Raw genomic sequence first — 7,429 nt, forward strand, 5'->3', positions numbered from 1 at the left:
GAACTGAGCTCCCTGGATAGTTAGCTGAGCAACGTGGGATTATATTAAGTGAGCAAATGGCCAGAAATCTTCCCAACTACCCTCCCCACTACCGAGTGGGGTTCTGGAGCTGGTGTTGAGATGTAAATGCAGTCCCAGCTGTGTGTCAAGAGTTGGAATCTCAAGAGTGAGAGGTACTTGACAAAATTCTTACACTTCATACATATACTCCTCATCTTTTAATTAATCCATTTTTCCTAAAAATCAGCAGAATGTTCACAGGGGGAAATTATTCCGTGCTGAATAAAGTTCATATGAATGAACTTTTCATTTAGTAGAAATTATGTTTTTTTAATATGTCACTATGAGTTATAAATTAAAACCTGTTTAGCCAGAGATGATAATTTTACAGTTAATGTTTAAAACAGAATTGACTAACAGAATTTACTCCATGAAGAAGGCAGGTTTTGAAAGTTCTACCAGGTGTAGATATAACTTTAAATTTTTAAATATGTAGCACTTCTTTATTCACTGAAAGTAAATACCAAATGTACTATGGCAAATTGTATGTAGAAATACTGTTTCTCCAGGTGTGACCCTGTGATTCTTCTCAGCCAAAATCATTGTAAAATTATGGCACAACTAGCATAACTGTGGTTGTAATACTTATTTTAATTAAATGTTTTTCTTGTTTAACCTTCTCCATATTTCATTGAGTACGTCCTTTGGCACATATCTTCATCCATCTTTATGATTCAAACTTTTCTAGGAGAAATTACTTTTTATTTTCTCTGCAGGACATGTGGGGTTGGGTAGCTAATGAATAGTAACTCGGCAAATTCCTCTGCCTGGAAAAATATCATCCAACTGATGGGTGTGTGGTTGCAAAAGCCAGCTTGATAACTATTAGCTAAGCAACCTGGAATCATATTAAGATAAAATCCATAAGGTGTATGTCTTCTAATACAATACTATCATTTAAAAAATTTATTCCATTAGATATGCAGTTTTCTTTCTTTTTTTTTTTTTTTTTTGAGACAGAGTCTGGCTCTGTCGCCCAGGCTGGAGTGCAGTGGCGCGATCTCGGCTCACTGCAAGCTCCGCCTCCCGGGTTCACACCATTCTCCTGCCTCAGCCTCTTGAGTAGCTGGGACTACAGGCGCTGCCACCATGCCCGGCTAATATTTTTTTTTTTTTTTTTTGGTATTTTTAGTACAGACGGGGTTTCACCATGTTAGCCAGGATGAAGCTGATGTGATCTCGTGATCCACCCCCCTCCACCTCCCAAACTGCTGGGATTACAGGCGTGAGCCACTGTGCCCAGCCAAGATGCAGCTTTCTAATCTTCATAGTAATTATGACTATTTCATTCCCTCTGGAAAGAAAGATAACAACAACAACAACAAAGAGAACAGAATGCCTTTTTCCAGCTGTCTACATTTGCTTTCTTCAACTTTGAAAACAGGTAAGCTCAAGTGACCTAGGATGGCCCTTACCTGTCTGTGATGCCGCAGGAGTCTATCTGGAGGTCCCTGAAACTCCCCAGCGCCCCTTGCTGTACTGAGATGGGATCCACCGCTTTGTCACCAATGGTGATGAGCCTCAGGCAGCCCTGAAACCCTCCCAGGGGGCTTTTACATCCAGAGCCAGAGCTGTTGTCCAGGCAGCCTGAATATGGAGACAAAAATAGGACAAAAGCAGTAACTATGACAAAACTATTCCACAGTATTTACTATATGAAGACTGCTGCTACCCCTTGTTTATGGACATCGGTATGATGTGATGAGCTTCACCATTCATTAGAGAGGTGAGAAGGGGCAAGGTTAGAACTGATCAAATTTAAGATAATACCTGGAATTCAGAATAAGAAATTATGGGGGAAAATTTAAATTTAAAATTCCTGTCACAGGAATTATTGCCCAACCAACTGAAAAGAGGTTTGGCTTCTTTTGTGAAATCTCATCTAAGAAATAATCATGCATTTTAGCATCACGTAGTGTAAGTGAAAAACATTAAAATGGAGGTTAAATTAAAATAAATGAAATCATAGCCCACATTTTATTTAGGATATACTGGATTTATGAAGTGTGAAAAATGCTACATAAAAATATAATTGTGTACTACCATTTATCTAAAATATGTTAAATTATCTACCCTATAGGTGTTTTTGTGTGTTGTGATGTATGTGCCTTTGGGAGTATTTAAAAACAATTTTTTTTTATACTGACTGGGTGGAAACACCTAGATTTGCTTTTCTAGTAACACTTTCTTTGGTATTAGGTGCTTTAGTCAAATATATAACCGAAGATTAAATTCTAATGTTAACAACAACACGAAAAGTAACAGGACCTAACACATTGTTAGGGTACATAAGGATAAAAATTTGCAGTCCAGAATTGTTCCATGAATAGAAAGAAATAAAATAGACATTTGATTTTTCCAATATTAGAAGTTAAATATTAAAAGTTTCACCACAACCATCAGCTAATTTCACCTAAATTACAAATGGCAATGCTTATGACATCATTTCCTTTTACTATCTGGGCTTGTTTTGTGAAACAAGAACAATGCTTGTAAGAAGTAGTGGTGAGTGCCTGACTTTGACTTAAGCAGTATTATTCCACACCAGTCCAAGCATATAGGAAAGCAGTGTCTTGAACTTACTGCCAACCTCTGAGTTACAATATATAACCTAATAATGGAACTCTAATTCAAAGTTTGAAAAATAAGGAAAAGGATGAAAGTACACACTCTAGTTAAAGAAAGAGAACACAATAATTGTAAAATGTCTTTTTATTTAAAGACAACTGTTTGTAGAAAGAGTCATATTAATTCAGAATAAAATTATAAGGCATATGTCTAAGTCAGGAGTCGGCAAAGGTTTTCTGTAAAACGCCAGATAGTACACATTTTCGGTTTTGTGGGTCACACCTGGTCTCTGTTGCATATCCTTCTTGTTATAATCCTTTAAAAATACAAAGCAATTATTCATTTGGGCTAATATGCCATAGACCATGATTTGTCTACCTCTGATCTAAATGAATACTTAATTTTAACATACAAATATGAAAGAGGCACCTCATTTCATAATGGTGTAATGCCAATGACAACAGAAATTTAATAATTAATTTAATTGCACATTATGAAATTACAGCTTTTGAAAAATTTTATCCTTTGCCTTATTTTTAAAAAGGAGCTGGCTTATATTGATTCTGTAAGCACTGTTTCTTTCAAACTTGTGAGATATAATTTCTTATTTTCTTTCCCATTCAAATATTAGGTATTAAATCTAATATTCGGCATGATGCTTTGAGTCCATGCAAATATCCTTTTCTCCAAAGATTACAATAAATGTACAGCAATATTTATCACCAGAGGATTGTGTTTTTAGTGTTCTTTCTTTATTAAAATGAAAAAAAATGAAGTACAGAATTTGTACTTCTGTGTTTTTCATTGACTGATCTCTCTTTGACCTATTATTGTTAATCACTAGTACAATTTCAAAAAATAGTCAATGAAGATTCCTCTTACTGGAATCAATGAAGCACCTCTCAATGCCTGAACTCTTATTTCCTCCCTAAAAGTCTCCAAAAAAAAAAAAGTTGTGTTTAGATTTCTATTTTAATAACTGAAGCTTTATCTCCTTAACAGTTTAATATTTTCTGCTTTAGATTGCTAAAGTAAAAGCCTCCCTCATATTTAAGACTTCTTTTTAGTTTATCTCAACTTTATACATAACCTCACAGAGACTTGGAAGTTTAACATTTAACATCATATTTTTTAAAAAGCTTGAAGACTAAAATCTTTTATATTTTCATATTTAAAAAAGAAATATAAGTTCAAATGGTACAGCAGAACCTTCTGAAGAATGGGAACCTAAAGAGAGTGAACTTTGTATAATTCTACTGCATCTCACTAATCATTAAGAAATAAACACATTAGGTTAAGAATTAGGAGGATTATTAATTCAATAAATATTTCTGAGTAATGAATTATAGGAATATAAACAGTTCTGCTAATCTTTCTTTCACCAAGTGGTGTTTCCTGACACATAACTTAGGTTATTTTACTTATTTATTTTTTTTTGAGACAGAGTCTTACACTGTCGCCCAGGCTGGAGTGCAGCGGTGCGATCTAGGCTCACTGCAAGCTCTGCCTCCCAGATTCACACCATTCTCCTGCTTCAGCCTCCTGAGTAGCTGGGACTACAGGCGTCTGCCACCAGGCCCGGCTATTTTAATTTTTTTTTTATTTTTATTTTTTAGTAGTGACGGGGTTTCACCATGTTAGCCAGGATGGTCTTGATCTCCTGACCTCGTGATCTGCCTGCCTCGGCCTCCCAAAGTGCTGGGATTACAGGCGTGAGCCACCGTGCCCCACCAAGTTATTCTTAAATAGAATAAAATCAATAACTCTGTTAGAAAAAAAAAACTAAAATAAATCCAGGTGACCCCCAAAAAAGTTAAGAAACTCTGGGGACAAATTCTAATCATAAAGTACTGCGTGTTTTCAGATATGAAATCAAACAAAGATATTAAGACCCATGAAAATTTTAGCCCGGTTATTTTCATTTGTCTAAGCATATGAGGTTGGCAAGAAAATTGTCACTGTGTGTTACTGCAGTGACAGACTTCAATGCAGTGTTGCCACAAGTTCTCGCTCTAGCAACTTCCTACAAGAAGGATGTGAGGACTGGCGATACAACAGTCAAGTTTGTATTCTCAATGTCATGGAAGGAGGTATGGCATTGAATAGCAGAAAAGATTCCATAAAGGTAAGTTTAAAAGAATTTGACCTTCAGTCAATCTCTGTTTCAGGCATGAAGGCAAAAAAATGCAGGCTATATGCACAATCTGCAACCGTACAGAGTGCTGCTTGAAAAACACTTCAAAAAGATGAAATCTCAGACTAGAAAAAATAAATGGACAAATGACAGTATAGAAGATAAGTCTGCATCTCCGAATTAAACTTTCTTTCTTTTGAGACGGAGTCTTGCTCTGTTGCCAGGCTGGAGTGCAGTGGCGCGATCTTGGCTCACTGCAACCTCCACCTCCCGCGTTCAAGTGATTCTCCTGCCTCAGCCTCCCCAGTAGCTGGGACTACAGGCACCCGCCACCATGCCCAGGTTATCTTTGTATTTTCAGTAGAGACAGGCTTTCACTATGTTGGCCAGGTGGTCCTGAACTGCTAACCTCAGATGATACACCTGCCTCGGCCTCCCAAAGTGCTGGGATTACAGGCGTGAGCCACTGTGTCTGGCCTAAACTTTCTATTAAAATAAATCTAGTGAGATCCAGAAATCCACCTGTGATTTGTTCCAAGTCTCTCTCAAGGTTTCTTTGGTACAAATAACATTTTCCATTTATTTGGCATCAGGAAATTGGTGGGTTTTCTTCTTCTCCCTTCTTCCTTCTCCTTTTCCTTCTCTTTCTTCATTTGTTCGTATTAACCTGGTTACTCATGGGTAGAGTCAGCAGGGAAACATTACATTCAAAAAAAAAAAAAAAAAGATGTCCCCATATGATGTCCTGGGAGTGGAGACCGGTGACTCAAAAGCAGAAGGCTTGTCCCAAAACGTCAAACTTCTGCAGTCTCAGCTTCAGGTGGGGAAGGCAGTGCTCACTCAGGGAAAGAGCCAAAGGAAGAAACAGTGCAGCTCTTGCCCCAGTCACTGTCCTAAGGCCAGGCAGCTCCTCAGATGACCTGCAAATTGGGGACACACCACGGCATGCAGCAGCTGGGCTGAAGGATCCTGTTCCCAGTGGGTTTCTGCAGGGGACGTTCTGATTCCCTTAGCTGACGAATATGATCCTAGGTTTCTTTATGATTATGAGAAAGTAGTGAAGCGCCAAAGAGAGGAATGACAGACACAGCACATACGGAAGGAAATAGAAGAAAGGGAAAAGAGACCTAAAGACAGGCAGAAAGCTAGGGGGGTTCTGATCAAGGCGACCAGATCCAGATTCTGATGAAGACAAAGATTAGGAAAGAGAGAGGAGGAAAAGAAGTAGGGCAGAGCTGCCATTGCCCCACCCACTTCCCTGGTAGAGAAAGACAGAGTTACCCGAGGTTTTCCTTATGAAGAGGATTCAAGACCTCAATCACGCTCTTCCAAAGCTGCCATTCCTCCTCCAGTGAAGGAGGAACAGGACAGACCGAGATCTCCAAACCCGCCTAGTAGCTCCTTCCTCGCTAATGTGGTGGGAACGGTGGCGCACATCACGCAGAAGCGCGGCTTCCGGGAAGGCCAGGGCCTCGGGGAGCACCAGCAGGGGCTGCGCGCCGCCATTCCGGTGGGGAAGACCAGCAAACCTGGCGGCAAGATCATCATGGGCGACGCCGCGGAGAAAGATGCATTGTAGAATCAGGTACAAATCCACTGACTGAAATACCTGAGTCCTACCAACGTGGTCCTACTAAGGGGCATAGTTGGTGCAGGGAAGGTGGATGAAGACTTGGAAGTTGAAACCAGGGAAGAATGTGTGATGACTTATTTTTCAGTTCATATGGTTTCCTATGAGACATAGCATCATTAAGGATAAAATAAGTAAAACTGAAAAGAGTATGGTTAATCTAGTTTTAATAATGAGTTCGTTTTGTTATGTTTCTTCTTCTTTTCCATTGTCAATTTATATTGGCTCCGAGAAAACAGGCTTGATGGGTGAAGTCCACGGTATTTTCCAATTTTGCCATGAAAAATATGGCAAAGTTGGAAAATGTGTGATATGTGAACTTCTTGGTGGCCCTGATGAAGAAGCAGTACAGACATTTTTAGAATTTGAGAGTTGAGTCAGCAATTAAAGCCGCTGTTCGCTTGAATAGAAGGTATTTTCGTGGACAGGTGGCAAGAGGATGCTTTTACAATTTGGACAAATTCAGGGTCTTGGACTTGGTGGAACAAGTTTGATTTTAAGAACTAGAGCATGAGTCATCTCCGGTGACCCTTAAATAACCAGTAGGCTAAGAAAAGAAGGAAAAAGGTCACAGCCTCCATGGCTGTTGGATACTGAGATTCTTGGAAAGACTTCCAAGGTATACAGTGATTGATCCCTTTTCATTTTGTGACTTTTAAATATTGTATAAAAATCCAAATCCTTTTAAATAAATAAATAACATGCACAGCTGACTAGTTTCAATCATTGGTGGATACTATACTGTAGGAATGAAGTTAGTGTCTGCAGCTGTACATATTCAGGCCATTCTAACTATATAAGCTAGTTAGGAAGAAAATACTGTGGATTTTATCCATCAAGCCTGTTTTCTCCAGGCCAGTATAAAACAAATGGAAAGGAAAAAGAAACATAATAAAAAGAACTCATTATTAAAACTGGATTACAGGATTAATTTTAATCTTTTCAGTTTCACTTATTTGATTCTTAGTGATGCTATGTGTCACAGGAAACTATAGGAACAGAAATGTCCCAAGAATTAAATTTGCTGAGAAAACAGA

General features: G+C 38.5%; 1 protein-coding gene and 1 pseudogene across 1 annotated transcript in view; one reads left to right on the forward strand and one right to left on the reverse strand.

Moving 5' to 3' along the window:
* The window catches only part of LOC117098297 (contactin-associated protein-like 3), a 79,962-nt gene extending 78,044 nt beyond the window's left edge, over positions 1 to 1,918 (reverse strand). The window contains 1 exon segment of the mRNA XM_033236689.1: positions 1,476 to 1,918. The gene's annotated coding sequence lies outside the window, so the exon portion shown is untranslated.
* A 3,571-nt stretch (positions 1,919 to 5,489) lies between these two features.
* On the forward strand, positions 5,490 to 6,886 carry LOC117098298 (annotated as a pseudogene).
* The last annotated feature ends 543 nt before the right edge of the window (positions 6,887 to 7,429 follow it).

Source organism: Trachypithecus francoisi, unplaced genomic scaffold, assembly GCF_009764315.1.
Source record: "Trachypithecus francoisi isolate TF-2019V2 unplaced genomic scaffold, Tfra_2.0 Lachesis_group16, whole genome shotgun sequence".
NCBI classification, from domain to species: domain Eukaryota; kingdom Metazoa; phylum Chordata; class Mammalia; order Primates; family Cercopithecidae; genus Trachypithecus; species Trachypithecus francoisi.